Source organism: Amblyomma mixtum, chromosome 5 (genome assembly GCF_055824585.1).
Source record: "Amblyomma mixtum isolate Tamu chromosome 5, ASM5582458v1, whole genome shotgun sequence".
NCBI classification, from domain to species: Eukaryota; Metazoa; Arthropoda; class Arachnida; order Ixodida; family Ixodidae; genus Amblyomma; species Amblyomma mixtum.
This window is the reverse complement of record NC_143016.1, coordinates 192,486,192-192,509,404: the sequence shown is the minus strand read 5'-3', so window position 1 is coordinate 192,509,404 and position 23,213 is coordinate 192,486,192. Positions and strand designations below refer to the sequence as shown.

Genomic DNA, 23,213 nt, shown 5'->3' with positions numbered 1-23,213 from the left:
TGCTCTTTCAATTTGAAGAAATATGCAAACCTCAGCTTACTAGGTACATTGCCAAGCTTTGCACGAGGACCAGATCCACTGCCACCATAGTACAATTTGCCTACAGTCTGTGACTTTACTCTTACAAAGCTCCGTAAAGCACAAATTCCACAACGACATATAACACAACACCTTCTTACACTTTCTTACAGCTTTTTACAAAGATGGTTCAAGAACAGATATTAACATTGGAAGCGCACTGGTACAAGGGAATCAGAATGAAATGGTAAGGCTTCCACAGTGTGCATCCATCTTCACTGCCGAATGTTACGCCATGAGTGTAGCCATAGAAAGAATAGTAAATGAGAACCTCCCAAACAGCATTATTTACACAGACTAGCTAAGTGTGCTTACAGCCCTTCATTCCAAAAATGAAATTACTTTTCTGCTTGGTGACACCATACTCAATATAACAACTGCCATAGCCCGAGGTCAAAACATAAAACTCTGCTGGGTACCAAATCATTTTGGAATTAAAGGCAACGAGAGAGCAAACATATGCGCTGCTCAAGCTGGTGGCAAGCCGGTAAATAAAGCAAGAGTACATTTAAGGATTTCATGAGCATCGTACACCGTAAATTAAGAGAAAAATGGGAGCCGTCTGGGAACAATGAAATAAACAACAAACTACATGTAGTAAAGCCAGTTTTAGTTCAGTCGAACTCACATTTGCACCTAGAACGTTTCAGCGAAGTTATTTTTTGTCATCTCTGTATAAAACCCACAGACCTTGCACACAACATTCCATTGACAAATTTAGAGAAACCAGGACCAGTCCTGTTCGTGAAAAATGTGGAGCGGAAGTACAGTAAACCACATATTGCTGAAAGGAGTCCCCGGGCGGCGCTTAGAGGACGAAGAAGTAATGGACTCGCGTGCTCTCGCAGCTGGGACACTGCTTCACTGCTTGCGGCCTGTGCCTAGCCCGTTTGGTTCCGGTCCCATGTGTGACATTAGTGGTGGAGGTGCAAGGTAAATCACCCTGGAATATGTCGCACACCACTCCCAACCCCGAGGACCCCAGACCTCTACCTGCCGACACGCCAGTGCGCCGGGTCAGTCGCCGAAGTCTAGGACTGCCCCCTGAGCAGGGGCTATTGGAGACTACCTAGGCGCCTGACGGACACTTCCTGAGCACAGGCTATTTGACTCTACCTCGGCGCCTGCCCCTCGACCAGTTATGCAAGGCGCCGCGTACTACACCCTCCAGAACCCATGGCTACCAAAGTCCTTTCACGGGATTCAGCTGGAGGACGTAGAATATTGGCTCCTCCAGTTTGAACATGTCGCCGCATTTAACCAATGGGATGACGCCGCCAAGATGAGGAACGTTTTCTTCAGCTTGGAGGACGGTGCTCGTACGTGGTGCGAAAACCGTGAGGATACTCTTTCATCATGGCTTGAGTTCCGACATCAACTGCTCGCCGCGTACGTCAGCACTGATCGTCGGGAGTGAGCTGAACGCGCCTTGCAGTCCCGCATGCAAATGCCCAACGAAACGGTTACAATGTACGTCGAAGACGTGACGCGTCTCTTCCTACGGACTCACCCAGCCATGTCGGAAGCCAAAAAGCTGTGCCACCTAATGCGCGGTGTTAAAGAACAGCGTTATCAGCGAAGAGGTGCAGCAAGCTATCAGACTTCCGTTACTACGTGGCGAAGCACAGCCAATCCAGACAGACTACTGCCGCCCGACATACGCTGACGTTCTACGACGCCCTGCCGCAAATCCAGCGGCATTTGTTCAAACCCATCACGACGTTCTGCACCCTCCGTGCAACCAGTGCAGCACATCCCGAGTGGTCGACGATCCCTGCGAAGAGCGGACGCCTGGCGTGGCCCTGACCGACGGCGTTTGTGCTTCCATTGTAGGGAGCCCGGTCCCCTGTTCCGCCGGTGCCCATATCGGGAGCTTGGCCTCCAGGGTTTTTCCTTCGATGCGCCACGACCCCGATTTGGCCAAAGGCCCCACGATTTTGAAGAGCACGTGACGCAGCAGCCTCTGTGGTCCATGGCGCGCCGTCAGTCCCGATCACCGTCACCTCGCCGATCATTTTCACCGAATGCGCAGAATGTCTGCGAGCGACGGCGGACCGCTCGCCCAGCCCTCGCCGGGAAAACTGAAGACAGCGACCTCCGCGAGCGTGGTCGCTGGATATTGACGCTGTAAAGACCCCCTGACGACGCCGACATCCGATGATAGAGCTTTGTGAACGTCGACGAAAGCAGCTGAACTAAAGGACCGATTCTCACTCGACATACCAGTGGTTCTCGACGGTCACAGCATTAGCGCGTTGGTGGACACAGGAGCAGAGTTTTCAGTTATCAGTGGCAGATTGGCAGCGCTTCTATAGAAAGTTACAACTCCCTGCCCTGGCGTGCAGATCCGGACGGCGCGGGGCCATATCATTACTCCGCTTCGACAGTTCACGGCTAGGGTACAGATCAGCGACTCGACTTTCATAGCTAGCTGCCTGGAGCTCCGCGACTGTTCACGTGACCTGATTTTGCGCGTAGATTCTCCGTGAGAATGGTCAGGACAGCAGCTTGGGCATGTTGGTTATTCATTTGTGACGGAACAGCGCAAAACACCGGGACAAGAGACAGCGCTTGTCTCTTGTCCCGGTGTTTTGCGCTGTTCCGTCACAAGTGAGAATGGTGCCATTATCGACCTGCGGAACACATCCGTTACGTTTCCTACAGCGAAAGCCGGCGACACCTCCATCGTTCGTCAACTCAGCTCCGCCCTTTGTATTCTCACTAAGAGTGTTTTGATCCCGGCGCGCGCCAGTGTTTTTGCAAACGTCGAATGCGATAATGCGCTACGTGATGGACCTGCAGTCGCTGAGGGCAACCTTTCTTTGCTGCTGACACACGGCATTTGCTTGGCCCTAAGCCTTGCCCACCTCTATAACGGTCGGTCAGAGCTCCTGATTACTAATTTTACGAACGAACCTCATCACCTTTTCCGAGCTATTGCCATCGCGTGGGCCGATAAGTTGGCCGATGTTACTCAGTGCTTTGTGTCCGAGGCAATGGGCCATCCGGACACGTCCCTGGATCACAACGATATTATCTCCGGGTTCTCAGCCACTCAACAGCGCGACCAACGCGCCCTACTACTCCAATACAAAAACTGCTTCGCATCACTTCCGATGATGCTCGCCCTATACAAAGCAGCCGTACCGCATTTCCCCGAAGGAACGCGACGCCATCGATGCGCAGGTGAAGGAGATGCTTAAAGACGGCATTATTCAGCCATCTAAGAGTCCGTGGTCGTCTCCTGTCGTTCTGGTGAAGAAGAAAGATGGCACATTGCGCTTTTGCGTTTACTACCGTAATCTGAACGCCAAAACGAAAAAATACGTCTACCCGCTGGCTCGCATCAACGACTCACTCGACAGACATCGCCGCCCCAATTATCTCTCGTCGATCGACCTAAAGAGCAGATATTGGCGGATTGAGCTGGATGAACGTGACGCGAAAATACCGCCTTCGTCACACCCGACGGCCTATATGAATTAAAGGTGTTGCCCGTCGGCCTTTGCTCAGCGCTGGCGACGTTTCAGCGCATGATGGATACATACCTGGCTGGCCTCAAATGGCAAACCTGTTTAGTTTACTTAGATGACTTGGTGGTGTTTTCAGGAACCTTCGACCAACATATTTAACGCCTGCAGACCGTGTTTGATGCCCTCCGGTTGGCCGAATTGACACTTAAACCCGAGAAATGCCACTTTGGCTACAAAGATCTCAACTTTCTCGGCCATGTTGTGAGCGCCAACGGTGTAAGACCCGATACCGAGAAAACTGCCGCCGTAGCCGAGTTTCCCCGTCCTACTCTAAAGATAGCACTCAAGCGCTTTTTGAGTTTGTGCGCCTACTACCGCCGTTTTATCGCAGTCTTCTCCAAGATCGCTGAACCCGTGACCCGTTTAACGCGCGACGATACACGGTTCGTCTGGACTTCCGCGCAACGGGGCTGCTTTCAAAGAGCTGCGACGGCGGCTGCACACTACCCCTTTGCTTGCTCACTTTGATGAGGAGGCTGCTACCGAGATACACACCGACGCTAGCAACGTCGGGCTTGGCGCCGTCCTCGTTCAACATCAAGAAGGCGTGGAACGTGTGATCGCGTATGCGAGTCGCACACTCTTGCGCATCGAAATCAAGTACTCCACCTCAGAAAAGGGGTGCCTCGCTGCATCTAGGACGCGATAAAATTTTTGTCTTACATCTATGGTCGCCATTTCAAAGTGGTCACAGACAACCATTCCTTGGACTGGATGACCAATCTCTGGGACCCCTCAGGCCGCCTAGCACGCTGGACCATTCGCTTTCAGAAATTTGATTATACAATTGCCTACAAGTCCGGACGTAAACAAGAAGATGCCGACACACTCTCGCGCGCACCCGTCGAGCAAGCTGATGACAGCACAGCGGACGACAATCGCTTTCTAGGCGTGATCAGCAGTTCGGACTTGGTGGCAAGGCAGCGTGCTGACGCTGACCTGCGGTCTGTCATGGATCACCTATAGGGCCATGCTTCCAACGCAGCTCGACACTTTTCCCGCCACTTGTCGTTTTTTTTTTGCATTCGCAATGGCGTACTGTGCAAGAAAAACTCAAGCAACAGTGATCGGACCCACCTCCAAGTCGTGCCATCAGACCTCCACGACGACATCCCTTCAGCTTGTCATGATGAACCCAACTCTGGCCGCTTGGGATTGCGCGCACGCTTGCTAGAGTGCATCAGGCCCATTATTGTCCTAAACTTGCGGCGACCATCCACCGCTACGTCAGAGGTTGCCGTGAGTGTCAGCGTCGTAAGTCGCCACCGCTAAAGCCTGCAGGTTTGCTCCAACCAATCGAACCACCTCGCAAACCTTTTGACCACGTCAGCATTGATCTTCTGGGCCCATTCCCTGCATCATCTTCTAGCAATATGGGGATTATAGTTGCGACTGATTATTTGACGCGCTATGCGGAAACCAAGGCGTTGCCGCGCAGTACATCCCCTGAAATCGCGCATTTCTTCATACACCAGATTTTTTTACGACACGGAGCCCCGTCCTTCTTAATCACCGATAGAGGCACTGCGTTTGCAGCGCAGCTCCTGCACGAGGTGTTCCGGCTGAGTCACACGACATAGCGCAAGACTACAGCATACCACCAGCCGTCAAATGGGCTCACGAAGCGCCTCAACAAAACCTTAGCGGACATGCTCGCAATGTACGTACGTCGACATGCAGCACAAGACTTGGGACGAGGTCTTCCCATACGTGACATTTGCCCGTAACACGGCGATTAAGGAAACGGCTCGCTTTACGCCGTTTCACCTCGTCTACGGGCGTGACGTACAAACAATGCTAGACGCCATGATTCCGTGCACTCTGACGACCAGGCGCTCACGTCAGACACCGAAGAATTTATCCGGCACGCACAGGAAGCCCGCCATCTGGCCCGTATGCTCATCCGACGGAACAGGCAACGGATGCACAACGCTACAGCCAACGATGTCGACACATCGAGTACCACCCCGACGACAAAGTGTGGGTATGGACCCCAGTACGTCGCGCAGGCCTGTCGGAGAAGCTCCTGAGCCGCTACTTTTTACCGTACACAGTGCTGCGCCGCATCATGCATGTGACGTATGAAGTCCTCCCCGATGGCACTCTGCCGAGTTCAGGCCATTGACCTCAGTCGGAGGTCGTGCACGTACTGCGTATGAAGCCTTCCTTTACGCAGTAACGGACGCCTCTTCTGCGCATTCTTTTAATTTTTGCCTGCAGCCGTTGAGCGGAACGTGACCGTTTGTTCTCTTGTTTTACTTCCTCCCGTTCGCTCAAAGTGTGCCCACGATTTTGCTTTCTTTTTGGAGGAGAGGCGGAATAATGCCGGCAGGTGTCCCCGGGCAGCGCTTAGAGGACGAAGAAGTAATGGACTCGCGTGCTCACGCAGCTGGGGCACAGCTTCACTGCTTGCGGCCTGTGCCTAGCCTTTTTGGTTCTGGTCCTAATTGTGACAATACTATTATAATTTGCGAAAGTCGAGAAACTAAGGAAAATAGATTTTACTGAGTTTTATAATGAACACATTCCTTTACACCCAATCTTATTCTTGGGTGACTTATGCAAATGAGACTTATTTTGAATGTTTGGCTTTTTAGGACCGACAGGTTTTCTCCACAAACTTTAAATTTTCACCCACTTCCTCGCTTCATTCCTGATACACCTCAGCCATCTTCTTATTCCTGGGAAGAAGGTTGAGGCTTTGTTTTACTGGTTGGGAGGCTCAACATCCTTGCCCAGCCAGGGATAGCTGCTGACGTTGGCCGACCTTCTTTGAAGCTTTTACTTTTTTTTTGGAGCGTTTCGTTGCTGTAGAGAAAATAGTAAAGCAGAACATCATAAATAGCATCATTTACACAGATTACCTGAGTAGACTCAAAGCACTGCACTCTAGAAATGCTGCTAAACCCATGATAGGAAACATCATACTTTACAAAATTAAAATCACAAAACAAAAACATAACATTAAATTCTGCTGCATCCCTAGCCATGTTGGAATTGTTGGCAACGAGTGTCACAAAATTCGGCGCATTTAAAAAAAATAGAAAGAAACAGCGCCGCGAGGACGCTCGCCAGCGCACGTCGTCAGACAAAGGAGAGAAGGAAACCCCGGAGAGCGCCAAGCCTTGTGTGTGCTGCTCGCTTTTCCACCATCGTTCGCCGACATGGCGCCAAGGAACTGCGTCAGCCCATGACATCGAACCTTCTGGACTGTCGGAGTCGTTTCTACTCGATATTGACGGAGAGGGCGTAGCTTTGAGTATGCTAAGTGACGCCCTTTTCCTCTTCACTCGTGCGTCAGCGACGGCGCCAGACCAGAAAGACCTCGCAGCAACTCGAAGCCAGTCTCAACGCCTGACCAAAGAGGACGCGCGTCCGGCGCGAGAAGGAGATTGCACAGCCGATACTGTGTGTATGTGCGCGCTGCCTTGGCGCGTACAAACGCGGAGATGGAATATATATGAAGGGCGTTGACCACTGTCAGTCAGCCCGAGCCACCGTTTAAGCTTCAGAGAAGCGCGCCCGCTCAACTCCAGGGACAACACCACTCGCCCAGCCACGGCCCAACCAGGCAGCGCGCGCGTCTGCGGAACGGCAACGTCGTGAACCTCTGGTGCCCGGTGAACAAATTTTGTTTTGTTTGTTTGCCTCTCTCTTGTGTTAGTGCACTTTAGGTGCAGTAATTAATTTTTATTGTCATCTCTCTCGAGTGTAACTTTGCATGAGTTGCATTGTTTTGTTAATCACTTTTTATGTGCTCGTACGAGTTATTGTTAAATCCTCTGTGTTGTCTCCTTTCTGTGCATGAGCCCCAAACGACCATACCTTTCGTCACTGGGTAGCTGGTCTCCGCTGAGCTTGCCACGCTGATTCGAGGGCATCTCCTTTGAGTCCGAGACCGCTACACCCAAACGCTGTAAGGGTGTCTGGGAACAAACGCTAAAGTGCTCGAAGTGGTGGCAACGAGAAAGCAGATGCATGTGCTGCACAAGCCCAGAGTGGTCGAATGGCTGGCGCAGTTTGATCACTCAGGCGCAGTTTTTAAAGGGCATTAACGGCTTCGCGGAATGCACATGATGCTGGGCAGTAAAGCTTTGCCGGTGGCGGCGTGGCTTGCATACCCAGCTTTGCGGGACAAATACTACTTGCGCCACCTGTCGGCAGCGGCGGCGACACGGCGCGTAACTGAAAGGGAAGGGGTACAAAAAAATGGTAAAACCTGAACAAAAGCACCTACAAAAAATGACCCGGGGATTTGTATGATATAGACTTAGCTGAGGAATGTGCCGAAGTTTCAGCTCTGTGCTATTAATACACGAGCGACCCTGCGCGTTTGAATATTATACCATGCTGCCTATCGGATGGGGCCAAATTTGCCCATTTTTCAGACTTTAAAAATGTATAGCGCCGTAACACAGATAGATATCAAAAATGACCCCCGGTTTTGGGCCTTTGAATATTATACCATGCTGCCTATCGGATGGGGCCAAATTTGCCCATTTTTCAGACTTTAAAAATGTATAGCGCCGTAACACAGATAGATATCAAAAATGACCCCCGGTTTTGGGCCTTTGAATATTATACCATGCTGCCTATCGGATGGGGCCAAATTTGCCCATTTTTCAGACTTTAAAAATCTATAGCGCCGTAACACAGATAGATATCAAAAATGACCCCCGGTTTTGGGTACTCTAACATATGCTGTTTAAAATGGTGTGTGTCGATCTGTCATACCTTTGATCCAGGAGCTTCCCGAGGCCTTTTTGTCTGAAGCCTGGTATTGCCTAACATATGAAAGATGGCGCCTGGTAGCTAGTTACGCTGCAGAAATGGTTGAAAGTGATGAATTTCCGTCCATTTTGATGATTATCTTTTTGTCAGGAAACTTATGCCTTGTAGAAAAGAACACATGCGAGAGTTCGAACCTAGTGTATGAACCGGAGTTTTAAACAAAGAACGTTATTAGGATGAAAATTAACGTAGCAACAAAAAGTACTCGTGGGTATTCGTAATGCTTGTAGTGGAGCAACTTCGCGAATTGTCAGCCCTGTTCAAAAAGTTTGTTTGCGTCTGTGATCATGGTAGAATAGGCTATGAGAGCTATCTCATTTGAATTTGGCTATTCTTGTTACTTTGGAAGAGCATTGCGGCAGCCAGGCGGCCGGCATCAAAAAGTATTGTCTGATGGAAGTGTTTAAGTTTATTCTCTTAATGCTGATGTCAGAAGTTTGACGGAGCTTTACTCTGAGACGTTCTGTACCTGTTCAGCTTATTACATGTCGTCGGGAATAATACAGAATTATGTCTAGAAGCAGATGGCCTCTGGTTAGAAGGTCAACTGTCGCTTCCATCTGTGATGCTTTCAAATTAGTGATTTGTAGCGCTGTCGGAATAACGTGACTGGGGTTTGGACTTCGGGTTTTAACCTGTGTTCAGAACCTTTTTTTTGTCAACCGATTTTAATAAAGAGTTTTCGTTTCAAGACCTCGAAAATATATTAGTGTCAATGAACAATTTCACGCATTATAACCATTCGTACATTAAAAAAAACAGCTATAGGCGACTTCTTCTTGGTGTTATTTCATTCAAACTTCTTTCATATGCATGTATGCCGTATAGCCAGGATCCTATCTGTGGGGTATCACTGCAGAAATGAGGCTGCGCTTTTGAGTCACCAAAGTTCCCCTATACCACGAGATATCACCAACTTTGTTTAATTGTTGCGAAGAAAGTGGTGAACTCAATTTTGTCGACTTCCGTCCTACGGAAAAGCACTCTTATATGGACCTCGTCAAGAAAGCAGTTTATAAATGGCACATATAACTGGTAAGTACAGCGGCTGAAGCATATTGCTACGGTGCCTGTCGGGAGATTGCATACAGTCAGATACAGCTCAAGAATTCAGTGGCAAATGCCAGACAAAGCAGACACTCCAGCGAATGGCAGCGGTCGATTGTCATGGTGCCGCGGTTAATCCCACCACAACTCCAAATGTTACATTGCAGGGGGCTGGAAGGTGCAAAAGGCTTAACCGCGGATTAACAGGATTAGCCGCGAAGTCATGTCAATCGGTTGATGCCATTGGCTTGAGGGCCTCCTTTGAGGAGAGTTTGCATCTGTACTCTTGAAGCTGTGCAGTAATCATTAAAAAAAAAATAAATTATTGTATATTACCAGTGTAGGAGATTAGTTGCGTTATCGCTCACAGCTTTCTTTTACGATTCATCTTCGTGCTCAAAATGCAATGAAACCGAATAATAATAATAAATAAATACTTTATTCACACCAAAGAAACAATACAAGACGCGGACGCGCCAAAGCCTCAATTGGGCTTGTAGGGCGCCGTCCGGCAGCAGCAACAACCTGTGTTACCAAATCAATTCTTTGTTTTGTGTACATTAAAACATATGCACTAGAGCTGTTCAAGCTCGGCAATAGCATCACGTAACTGTCTGCGAGTGTTCAAGTTGAAAACATTATCAGGCATCTCATTGAATATACATGGGATATAATATGACCTCATAGACATACCAAAATGAGTTCGCACTGCAGGGACAATATATCGAGAAACTTTTCTTAATGGGATTGGTTTAACGTTGTGGAACCGAAATTCATAGTTCCAGAAATATCTGAGTACAGTGACTTGTTTGAACACAATGTCAAAGGAAGGCAGACCTGAAGAAAGGAATACACTTTGCTGTTTATGGGGTATTGAATAGATGACACTCTTAGCCATATTCTTGAGAATACGGTTTATCCTATTTTTCCATGTTGCAGAACAGTTGAAGAAACAGCACATGCCATATCTCAGCAGAGAATACCCCAAAGACTGCAATTAAACGTCTTATGGCAAATGGCAGGTAGGCCCTTAGAGTATAGAGCAAGCATGCGACGCCTCTAAGCTTCTTACTGAGGTGTGCCATGTGCGTGTTCCAGGATAAATCACTGTCAAAGTAAATGCCAAGGTATTTCACGGACGGAACACATGTAATGGGGTAGCAAGAACATGCAGTGCAACTGGAGCTGTGCAAAAAGACCGTAGCGTTTTTCGGGATTGGCTTGTGTGCATTTCTAAAGCACACTAGATGAGTTTTTTGGGGGTTTATATCAATCAGGTTACATTGAAACCAATCATATAGATTAGTAGCGTCCTGTTGAAGTTGACGGAGTGCGCAAGAAAAATCTGTATTAGATGAGATGAGGAGGGTGTCATCTGCATATTGATAAATCTGTGATGAAGTTATAATGCTGGGGAGGTCATTAACATAGAGATTAAATAAGAGGGGTGATAAGATGGATCCCTGGGGAACACCACTATATAAGTCTATAATTCTGATTTGCACAGGTCCAAGTTCCACCATCTGAGATCGCTGAGACACATAATTTCTTAGTAACATTTGAAAAGGACCACGAAAACCATAGCAAAACAACTTTTCACACAGAATATCATGGTGAACAGTATTAAATGCCTTCCTGACATCAAGAAAGAGACCAAATGCCACTTCATTTTGATCAAAACTAGAATGAACGGAATCCGACATCTTTTCTAATAACGTTTGGGTACCAGAACCAGCAACAAATCCGTATTGATGTGGGCTAAGCACGTTATGCCTCAGCAAAAATGCTGACATTGTACATAAGACGTGTTTTTCTAAAATTTGTGATATACACGACACGATAGATATTGGGCGATAATTCGAGATATCATTTCTTTTGCCACCCTTGTAAAGTGGTATAACACGCGCTTGTTTAAGAGAGCATGGTATGAAGCCACTTTCAATCATATCATTTAGCATAAAAAGAAGGACACACTTCAAGCTTTGGAAGTTTCTGGAAAGGTCGCTGATAAATATTCCATCAATTCCAACCGATTTGTTATGCCGTAGACTGGAGATTATGCTGAAAAGATCTGGCTCTGTTATGTGTGGAAGAAATGCTGAGTCAATCACAGAAGCAGGAAGTAACGGCGAACGTGATGTGGCACGGGCAATGCGCTGTTCTTTAGAAAAAAAGTTATTAAAATCATTTGCCAAAGAGGATGTCAAGTGACCAAAACTATGCTCTATTGCGTCCTTGACCGGTCTACGCTGACGCCCACGCAGTTCGTTCACGATAGCCCAAGTTTTGGCCACGTCATGGTGGCAATTGCGAAACTGGCTAGCATAGTAACGCCTTTCAGAGGACCGAAGAAGAGCGGTTACTTTGTTCCTAGCAGCCCGAAATTCATTTCGTAAGTTTGCATTTTTTGGTGAAGCGCGACATTTTGACCACAGCGCTTCTTTGCATCTAATGGCTGCGAGAATGTCAGCTGTAAGCCAGAAGCAATTATTATTTCGTTTTTTGACAATGATACTTTTTTTGCAGGATTCTTTTAAATTTTTAAGAACCAAAACAAAGTTATCGTAGGCGGTATCTTCGTTATTTCGTGATATAAATGAGTTCCAGTCGAAGGATGACACCTTACTGTCAAATAGTTTTCGATCTAGTATAAAAAATTGATCGCGAAAAGCCAGGTCAGAGGATGTCGAACGGGAAGAAAAGGAACAACTAAACAGTCCTGCCCAAGCCAATACAAATACTATGGTCAAGTAAAACTCTAGTTTGGGCGAGTTGGTTCATGATGAAATAAAAACTGGTATGGCGCAAGAAACGGGGACACAGAAGGCACACAAAACACAGGACTGACGCCAACTTTCAACTGGGGTTTATTGCACCAAGCCTGCCTTTTATACCACAACCAAGCCATATCAACGAAAGCGTAAACGTTGTACATATAAAACGGCAATTCATGCGACCACTGGCAATATAGTAACGCTGATCATAACAATCTAATCTAAACAGAGCTTGGGAGGCCAACTTATTTTCTGGCCAGCAGAAACACATCAACCAAGGCAAAAAAGAAAAAAGAAACAAGGCACTGGGGCATGACAAATCCACACTAACGAATTATGAAACGCGTGATGAAGGCGAAACAGAGCAAAAAATCGAACGACTATGAGATAAAACCACGTGAAAAAAGATAACCAACAATAACCCGGCAAAAAAAAAAAACATGACCAACAATAACGCGGAAAAACATGACCAACAATAACAATAAGGAGGGATGAAGTCTGAAGATACAGCACCTAGCGTCAAGTGATAAAAACTGAAGATCATTCCTGAAGAACAGTCGTCTTAGCGTCTAAGAATCTAGAAATTGTAAAACACCGAAAGAAAGGACGAAATAGAGCACAAAACCAAGGGAAATCTGCGAACTACAAAAAACCTTCTATAAAAGACGTCTCGGCGCTGCTAAGCATAATGGAAGGCCTGCTAACGCATTTGTTGCCAGCTTTTTCGATGAAATATGCCTCAACAATTTCTCTCTCAGTTTTATCTTTCCCACTCTTTAAAAATCTAGCTTTCTCGAATTCGGGACGGCAATTAGAACAGCTCTTGCAGTGGTCCACCAGGAAGCTTCTTTCGTTGTTGCGCAAGTTTCGGGAATGCTCACTTGCACGCTCATTAAAACTCATTAAAAGCTCACTTGCACGTTTTAATGAGCGTGCAAGTGAGCATTCCCGAAACTTGCGCAACAACGAAAGAAACTTCCTGGTGGACCACTGCAAGAGCTGTTCTAATTGCCGTCCCGAATTCGAGAAAGCTAGATTTTTAAAGAGTGGGAAAGATAAAACTGAGAGAGAAATTGTTGAGGCATATTTCATCGAAAAAGCTGGCAACAAATGCGTTAGCAGGCCTTCCATTATGCTTAGCAGCGCCGAGACGTCTTTTATAGAAGGTTTTTTGTAGTTCGCAGATTTCCCTTGGTTTTGTGCTCTATTTCGTCCTTTCTTTCGGTGTTTTACAATTTCTAGATTCTTAGACGCTAAGACGACTGTTCTTCAGGAATGATCTTCAGTTTTTATCACTTGACGCTAGGTGCTGTATCTTCAGACTTCACCCCTCCTTATTGTTATTATTGGTCATGTTTTTCCGCGTTATTGTTGGTCATGTTTTTTTTTTTTTTTTGCCGGGTTATTGTTGGTTATCTTTTTTCACGTGGTTTTATCTCATAGTCGTTCGATTTTTTGCTCTGTTTCGCCTTCATCACGCGTTTCATAATTCGTTAGTGTGGATTTGTCATGCCCCAGTGCCTTGTTTCTTTTTTCTTTTTTGCCTTGGTTGATGTGTTTCTGCTGGCCAGAAAATAAGTTGGCCTCCCAAGCTCTGTTTAGATTAGATTGTTATGATCAGCGTTACTATATTGCCAGTGGTCGCATGAATTGCCGTTTTATATGTACAACGTTTACGCTTTCGTTGATATGGCTTGGTTGTGGTATAAAAGGCAGGCTTGGTGCAATAAACCCCAGTTTAAAGTTGGCGTCAGTCCTGTGTTTTGTGTGACTTCTGTGTCCCCGTTTCTTGCGCCATACCAGTTTTTATTTCATCACAAATACTATGTTAAGAATCTTAAAAGAATGAAAATTGGGAACATATGTTAGGATGGGCAATAAAGAAAGGGAACTCTCCTGGTCAAAGAGCATGACGTCAAAGGAACAAGTCCCTGTGGGAAAAATCGCGCACTTTTGTTTCTGAACTGGTTTTGTATGTGTCGATCATTTTCCCGGCGCCTTTCTTCTCCCGATTAGAGACGCCTTGGTATGACGAGGGTATGAGTAGCACCTGGTGCCCCTCCCGGTCTGAAGCCCCATGATTAGCCCGCAACACCAGACACGTGCGCCGATGACGTATGCCGGGAGAGGTCTCTTGGAAGTAGACGTTTTCTTTTTGGTTCCTACCTCAGCAGTTATGGAAATGCGCAACACACAGAGGCGAATTCTCATGCGCGTGAGGAAGAAAGGGACGAATGTTGGGCATTCTACGGCACAATTGTTACGTGGTGCGGGGGCAACCGGTTGCGGGAGGGAGGGGAAGGGGCTTTTGAAGGAGCGTGGCGACGCCTTGTGTTGTTGTGAGTCATACCATGCACTCACTTGTTCTCTATTTCGTTTGCGCGAGTCGCTCCGCGCAGCATGAGGCAGGTCTTGGAATTACGTCCAGTGTTTGTGTTCTGGGTAAGCTAAGAAGTGGATGGCCACAGTGTAAAGCCCCAACTCCAAACGACACTTCCTGGGCGTACGCGCTCAGCGTCGGCGCTCTTGGCGTACGCCGGAACCGGTATGAGCATGCGCACTGCAGGAGACGCCAGTGAACCTTGGCGAGGCGCCGATATCTGTCCGTGCTAGATATCGGCATCTGTCCGTGCTAGATATCGGCGCCAGCGCACGCGTCCGAAGCGGGGTCCGGTTGACAACAATCGGAGGACCGCGGGGCTCTCGGGACTTTTTTCTTCATGGCTTCGTGTTCCCCGAACTTTTCTTCCTTCGGTTTAATTCGACCTGTCAGCGCCCCCCAACCCCTTTTCTTCTCGGCTTGAAATTCTTTCCCTGGACGACACATCCTGGGCGTTGGCGTACGCTGGAACGGGCGTCGAAAAGGGGCATGCATCTTCATGTCCTTGGTGCTGGCTCGTTCCCCCTCTCGAGTCTAGGGAAAGAATTTGAAGCCTTGAAGAAAGGCTGTGGCTAGAGTTCCGTCCAGACGGAACTACAATTTGCGCTAGAGTTCCGTCCAGACGGAACTGCACGTAGCGATGGGGTTCCGTCCAGACGGAACTGTACCTGACACCATACAGTTCCGTCCAGCATTATCTGCCACACATAGAGTTCCGTACAGCATTATCTGCTACGAGAGTTACGTCAAGACAGAATAAAAACTGGCGTTAGGGATTGGGAAACCAGTTTCCTTGCAGACTTTTGCATATCCATTTAAAAAAGTGGCAATCCTGTTCCTGCTAAACGTGTGACAGGATATTCTGCTACATCATTTTATTTTCCAAGCAGTCAGTGAGAAACGGCAATAGAGCGAGTTTTGGCTTGGGTTTGTTGGTGCGTTCGCATAATGCTTGTTGACCATTTGTGTACGTCTTAATCTTTTTCGCGCTACGTCATCTTACAGCACAAACAGCGACAGGGCTTCACATCATTTCGCGAAGAGTTTCTGCACTCTGCTTCTAACAGTGTCATTTTCCCGATCCTACATGCATGCACGGAAGTTATACCTTCGAGGATGCAACTAAACGCAGTACGCGGACAGATATTTTGGTGCCGTATACATGCGTAGAGAAAACATCTGGATACAGCTTTGTCAACTGGTTATTCCAGAGCCAAAGAAATGATTTATGTGGGTAGAAATCACCCATTTTGTATAGTATGGACAGTACGGACATTAGACAGTTTTAGTTTCACGTACGTAGAACCTCCACGCACGTAAACGTGAGCAGTCTACGTAGCGTACGCTCGTGTCGCTTCGTACAGTTTTGGCTACACTTTTTCGGGAAGCAAACTGTGTAGATCTGCCATAGAACCTAAAAAATACGCTAGCATGTTGTGCCGCGCCATCTAGTACAGATAAAGAAAGCTAATTTTGTTGAGACGAGCTGCTTGGAGCGGTGCCAGGCCAAGCCACAGTGCGGGCGGTAAATACTTTCCCCCTTTCTTCTGACAAACGTTGAGCGATTTCATTCAGCCGAACTGTATATTGCATGTTATCTTCAAAGGGATTGCATTTCTTCATGTCCCGCAGCATATTGAAATCATCACTTTTCGAGAAGCGAAGGCGCCCTGGTGTCCCACTCATGTTGACGACGTTTGCGTATGGAGCGTATAATAGCTCCATGTATGTAGCCAAAACGTGCACCATTTTGCTTTTCCCGCTGGCTGCGCCGAGGGTCTTGCGATATCCCGCGAGTTTCGGGCTTCGCGTGGTCTCGCGAGACCATCGGCACACTCGTTGCAATGACGACCACAAACGCTTCTCCGTCTGGCTTAGGAGCTGCTGAAACGGATTTCTATCTGGAAAACAAAAAGCTAGTTCTCACTTAAAACTTCATGCAAGAGCTAGAATGGACTAACTGAAGGCAAATACAGCAGCTTACAGCATGATACCACGTCGAGGGTTTAGCGACGAAGCTGTTATCGTTGCGAAGCGGGCGGGCAGGGCGCCGCCATCTTGCCAACGCCACGTACGCAAGCAACGTGAAGACCGCAACCGCAACACAAAGATTCGAATCTCATTGAAGTCCGTGCGACCCACGCAGACACTTCACGCTCTGCGCATGCGCACTGGTGACCCTTAAGCGCTTAACTTACGTGAAGCTTCTACGTACGTGAAACTAAAACTGTCTATTGTATGGACGGAACTCTAGCTGCAGTAAATATTCCGTCTGGACGGAACGCTAGACACTCCGTTGAAGAAAAGGGGTTGGAGGGTGCTGAAAGGACCCAATAAACTGCGAAGAAAAGTTCGGGGAACCCGGAAGAGGCTCAAGTCATGAAAAAAAGAGTCACCGAGACTCCCGCGGTCCTACGAGTGTTGCAAACCGGACCCGGCTTCCGACGCGTACGCGAGCGCCCGTGCGCTGATATATAGCACGGACAGACATCGGCGCCTCGCCGAGGTTCGCCAAGAGAGAAGACGCTGGGCTGGGACGCCCAGGAAGGGCCCTTGGAGTTGGCACTTAAAACTTGGACTGAAATTTTGGTCGTGTTCTCAGGGTACCTTTGTGGTCGTTGCAATCTGGATGACCGGTAGCTCCGTACGCTCCCTCAAGAAGATCCGAACGAAGTTCTTGCGTTGATTCTATTTTTTTTTTGCTTTTCGTTTCACTAGTGCATGTCGTCAGGCACTTCCCACAAAGGATTTCGTTCATTAGGCCTTCATCTCTTTCTGTTTGGTGGAACGAGGAATATTCATCTTATGAAAAAGATGCACACAAATAAAACTAGTACAATGCGTAGCCGAGTGCGCCATTGGAGAGACAGTTCATGGATAACAATTATCGCGTCTTGAAAAGCAAACCATGTGCCCATAGACATTTCTCCGCAAATTAGGGGTATAACAAAAAAAAACATGAAATACAAACACACAAAAAATTAGTGGGCACCTAAGCAATTCATATGATGTGTAACTGCGAGAGGACTGCTTTTCGCTGAGTTGTTGCTAGAAACTTGGGGGCTGAACGTTCCTTCGCTGCAGCAGCTCGCTTCGCACCTTTCCCTGCGTTGTGTTGGCCGCGTATTTCATTGGCAGCGAACTGCCGCCTCTGGCCACGCTTTCCTGTCTCGCCTGTCGATGTAGACGCGAGCGATTCATAATGGACGGTGAAGGCTCCATAGCACTGCAACCTCGTTCACCTAAAGCTTAAGGTCGGCGGCAGCGGGAACTTCCCTTTTGTGTAGTATCTAGCCGCGTTTACACGAATACCACAGTGGCGAATCGTATTTCCTAGCGTATCTCGCGGAGGCGACACGCCATTTTTTACATGTACGACAGCAAGTCAGGCGGTACAGTGGCATCTCGCCCAGTGCCTGCGGGAGAGGGGTCAGCCGCTCCCATCTTGAGCCTGGTCTGCTTTGTTACATGAGTGAGGGCTATTGTATAACGACCCCAGGAATGCGGTGGGGCGCCCCTAAACCTGTTTCCATTCATCACGGAAGTCGTCTTGCCCTTCTCGGAAGGGGAGGGTCGCACTGATGATGATGACGTCACTCGCGTGCGGAGTCTCTGCCACGCGTGCCTTCTAGTCTAGGTAGTTCTGGCCTGCCACGCCTTTCTGTTTCCGTCGGGGTTTTTGTATAACGAGCCGAGTGCCTTGTAGCACAGGCAGGATTAGTGACACTTTCACGAAATGCACTTCTTTTGAACGAATGACACTTTCGGTGCGCGCTGTCACACGGCAAATAGGGGTGTCACTTGGAAATGATGGCAGTGGCGAGGGATGTTGCAGCACCTTTGAGAAATTCTTTTCTTTTTCGCGCAAATACCTACAAAAGACAACTTTTTTCGCAAACGTAATTACTTCGAGTCAATTTTCAGATTTACTTCCACGTCTGAAAAAATGTTAACGACAAAAAGCATCACGATCTGTGACAAGTAATAGCCCTGCTACAGGGGAGTTTCGAACGCCTTCCAACTCAGTGTCATTCGACTCGACTGCCGCATTGTGCTGCTAGACAAATTTTTTAATAGCATTCAGCTGATATACATTCCAGTCAACGGACAAAAGACAAAAAAATTCACTGAACGAATAAAAGTTACAACAATGCATACACAATTGCAGTCGAGTGAGGCTAGAGAGAACAATCGTAATCACCATTAATTCGCCCTATATAAACAACTTCAGTGCTTATACAATTAAAACGGCTAAAGCAAGCGTTGTCACAAGGAGAAAGGACTCACGGAAAGGGAAGTACGTTGACAACAAAAAGAAAGCAGTAACAGGCCGAAAAAAACAAGTAGTTTAATTGCGGCTTTCCAGTGACGAAGCCAAAGACAATCAATCATTCGGAGATGTAACATTTTCATGTGTGTTCGCTTTTTTTTCCTTCTCTTTTAGCAAATATTTTTGTGTAGATGCTAAATGAGTGCCTGGAGACCATAGTACATGAATGAATGCCGCATAAGCGCGAAATTTACCCAGGAATGCACCGATGACGACGACTGCACTCCAGTACTCTTGTTTACATCGCTGTGTACAAACTGCTATAGTGCTCATTGTTAAAGAATGCAGCCCGAAAAGACAGGGATAAACGAAGAAGTGGACAGGACTGGCGCTGTGGACAGCGCCAGTCCTGTCCACTTCTTAGTTTGTCTTTTCGCGCTGCATTCTTTAACCATGATCACTGACCAACAAGCCCAGACAGCCACTTTAGCTGATAGTGCTCGTTTGCATGACATAATACTCGAGCTACGGATTAGTTATCTTAATTAATCTCATTTTTGTAACGGTGGTACCCTTGCTTATTTACATATTGCGACAACACTGTAGGAAACGCCGATGCGACTGCGCGCCAAGGAAACATTTGGTAGCCTGGTTGCTGACATCGCGTAGGTTTGGCGCTTGTCGGTAATCGTCCTTGCTTTCTCCGATGAGACGAATACCGCATTTTGAATCAGTTTACGCAGAAGCATATTCGGTGACCGTTCGCATACATTGAAACGGCGTTATTTGTCATCCGCAAGCGACGGCAGCGACTGTTGCTGGCTTCCCAAAACATTGAGCGGCAGTCTAAGTCCCACCGGCGCTTCAGTGCGTGCGCGTCCTGTAATGTAAGCGACAGCCGTTTGAGGTCACCTTTAGCAAAAGTACACTCGCTGTACATTTGGGTTCGCTGAAACTTGAGAATTCGCTCTCCCCAATCACCGAAATTGCGTACACACACCCTGTGGACTCATTAGACCTAAGGGGGTCGCCGTCGTCTGCAAAGCGAGAGTAGCTGTTCAAGTGTGCGCATTATTTGCGCAAGCTTTCAGTAAAAGGCGCGATCAAGAAAATAAGATGGAGATTTTTAATTCTCAGAATAAATTTTTGAATGCCGCAGAACTGCTGTTGAGGCTACACGCTCGCCTTGTCGGACGAAGCGGAGGGAGCCCACCAAACTCACTGCGAGGAAAGTGCGTTCTGCAGCGAGTGTCACTAAAGCTCATCGTGTGACAGTGCTCAAATGACACTTGTTGAAAGTGAAGTGAAGTATAGTGCTCTCGCATTAAAAACTGTTCCAATCCGTGCTACACCTGGACTACCACATTGCAGTAATGCATGCTTAGTGTGTCGTGTTTTGTAGCAATGTATAGATATCGAGCGTTGTCACACACACCTTTATGAATTTGTCTCGTTGCGCTTGCATTTCGTGCTGTCGCCCAGCTAGACGCCTTCCGCGTGAGGGAAACTTCAAGAGAAACCTCATTTAGTGTTCTGGCTTCTTTGGCCAAGTGTCCAAGGGCTTGTGGTGATGGCTAAACTACATGCTGGAAACGCTACTGCATGAAATGAACGTCGCTTCTCAGCTCTCGGTCGCTGTTTGCGAAGGTGATCTCGGCGCCTCTTCACCGCGACAGACGCCCCGGTCCGCTGTCACTTTGTCGTGGCGTTTGTGGCACCAGGCGAAAGTGCGTCTCTTCGGGCTACTCCTTCCTCCTCTGTTCCCATTAATTTCGCCAACTACGCTTTACTGTAGAGCATAGGCCATTCATTTAGTGTTTATGTCTCTTGGCTCCGTTTCTAGTCTTTTCGTGTTCCTTTTCTGCCACGAAGGAGAAGCTTCCCGCCACTCAGCGTAGAGCGCTGATGACTCCTAGAGACTTGCACTGGTGACTTATGGTGATGTTCGAGCTGTTTACAAAGCCACACACTTTTATGGTTGCGCACTTAAAGAAGGTTAGGAACACGATGAAAGTTAAAATTACTCCAGATGTACTTTTTTTTTCCGGTGACTCCTTGCGTCAAGTCGAAGGTGTAGCCTCGAAATGCATGCCTGTATTAATACACGCTTGAACAATACACTCATGGCCACAAGTGAACAGCATCGAACAAAAACAAAATATATCACCTCATCGCATGGCCGGAGTCTAGGAAACGATTTTCTCGTTTTCCTTCACTTTCCGATTTCTGTTACTATAATTTTACTTTGTCGATGAGGCAGACAGCGTGCTCACTTATTCCTGAGTAACTGCCACCATAAAGAAGACTAACAATATTTTTGATTCTTGATTTTGCGATTATGGTTGTTTTCTCAAAATTCAGCGCAACTTGCCAGTGCTATATTTGCTCAGTCGGCCACATGACACGGCACAGATATCCAGACGCACGCTACGTGTGCTTTCGGTGCTCCAGCTTGCGTTCGTGCGTGCGTATGTGTAGCATACCGCGTGTACAGCGAAAAATACGGCGCCGGAGAGACACGGCACACAGTGTATCACCGCGTCTCTACATTCTGGAGGCACCTTTTGGAAACCTTACAACTCGTCAAAAAGAATCTCAGAAAGCATCCTCGCTCTTCAACAAGCCTGTCAACCATCTTGCCTTTTCCGTCGCCTCTTTCTTTTCCCACTAGGCGCCTTTCTGAGTATCCGATTACTGAGTATGCGTTCGTCAGACGCAGAGAAGGCTTCACGCCACATTGATACTTTTCTTTCGCCCCCAAAGCTTTCCTCCTTCCCCTTCCTCCCACAGTGTTGAAGGTATTCCGAACAAAGGTTAACCCGACCGCCCAACCTGCCCATCCCGCCGCGGTGTTCCCTCTCGTCTGCCCGCGTGCGGCTATGTGAGGCAGGAAAGGGGAAATGAAAAGAGAGAGGAGGAGTTCAGGGTGAAGCGGCCCGTGGTGGCAGTCTGCCGAACTAAACGGCCATGTCCCGCAAAGCTGGGCTTGTCGGTTCTTTTTGTCACAACTGTGACTCCACAAACCGAAAGAAAAAACTATTTCCGAATCTTACTGAGTGTTTTTTGTTTCATTACAAAGCGCTGTAAAAAACAAACTGGTCAAAAAGATTATGAAACAGTACTATAAATTTAAGGAATTTCTTTTGTTGGCACGCACACACACAGAGATAAAAAACACTGGCCTACCGTGTACAGCGAACTTAAAACGTTCAGTTAAGGCCGCTGCTTGAAACTGCCTCTAGTCGGAACATCTCAAGAATGAAGCGGGAAATGCCGCTCAAAGGAGGCTCTTTCTCCCTCTTGAGCGATCCTTTTGGACCTGCTAGCCTGAAATTAGATGGGTATTGCAAATGAATGGGGAATGACCAGGGCTTAATCGGATCAAACACGGTGTCTTGAAAATCAGTCCAGGCCTTTGTCTGGAGAATTTCTTTTGGGGGGCATCAGCCGCTTCGTTATTGAGGAGTATGTGACTACCAGGGAAGCATCGATTTGAAGAATGGAACAAACCGCAGGGATGGTCTCTTTGCACCCCGATAAGAATAAAGCGCACGTCTGGAATGTCGACATGTAGCTAGGCCACCGGTCAAACCTGTCAGAACATGCCTTCTGTTCAATAGTTTGGTTTAGTTTGGTTTATGGGGTTTAACGTCCCAAAGCGACTAAGGCTATGAGAGACGTCGTAGTGAAGGGCTCCGGAAATTTCGACCACCTGGGGTTCTTTAACGTGCACTGACATCGCACAGTACACGGGCCTCTAGAATTTCTCCTCCAAAGAAATTCTAGCCGCCGCGGCCGGGATCGAACCCGCGTCTTTTGGGTCAGCAGCCGAGCACCATAGCCGCTGAGCCACCGCGGCGGCCCTTCTGTTCAATACCTTTTCCAGGAGCAGGCATTGTATCTTTATCTTTCGGTTTTCCAGGAATCCCTTTCTTTTTGCCATTGTCCCTAAAAATGTTTCACACCCCACCCAAGCCTGAAGCTGCATGCTGTTGGCGATCCCCTTTTATTCCCGGTTTTCTTATCAGCGCTGAGTCACGGTATGGAGTTCACTGAAATGAGGCCAAGGGGAAAGGGCAGGCTAAGGCGTTTGCTCCCATTGGACAACTGATTTCTCCTCTCACTTGACAGACTTACATAAGGGGAAGACTTTTTTTCCCGGACAGATAATTCTCGCACCCGCCGAGCATACTCGCCAGACGCCGTGTACCTGCACCCACGTGTTCCGCGCAGCTGATACGCGCACCGAGAACCGCCATGCCGACTCTCTCGAAGCGAGCTGACCCGACAAGACTGCCGCTTTCCCGACGCAGGACGCGTCTGAATAGGCCCATGATTCT

At 47.7% G+C, this 23,213-nt stretch overlaps 1 protein-coding gene and 1 pseudogene across 1 annotated transcript in view; both read left to right on the top strand.

Annotated features, from left to right (window-relative positions):
• The window catches only part of LOC149345283 (excitatory amino acid transporter 3-like), a 126,571-nt gene that overhangs the window by 10,913 nt on the left and 92,445 nt on the right, over positions 1-23,213 (top strand). The gene's annotated exons all lie outside the window — the stretch shown is intronic.
• Positions 983-4,678, top strand: LOC149345285 (uncharacterized; annotated as a pseudogene).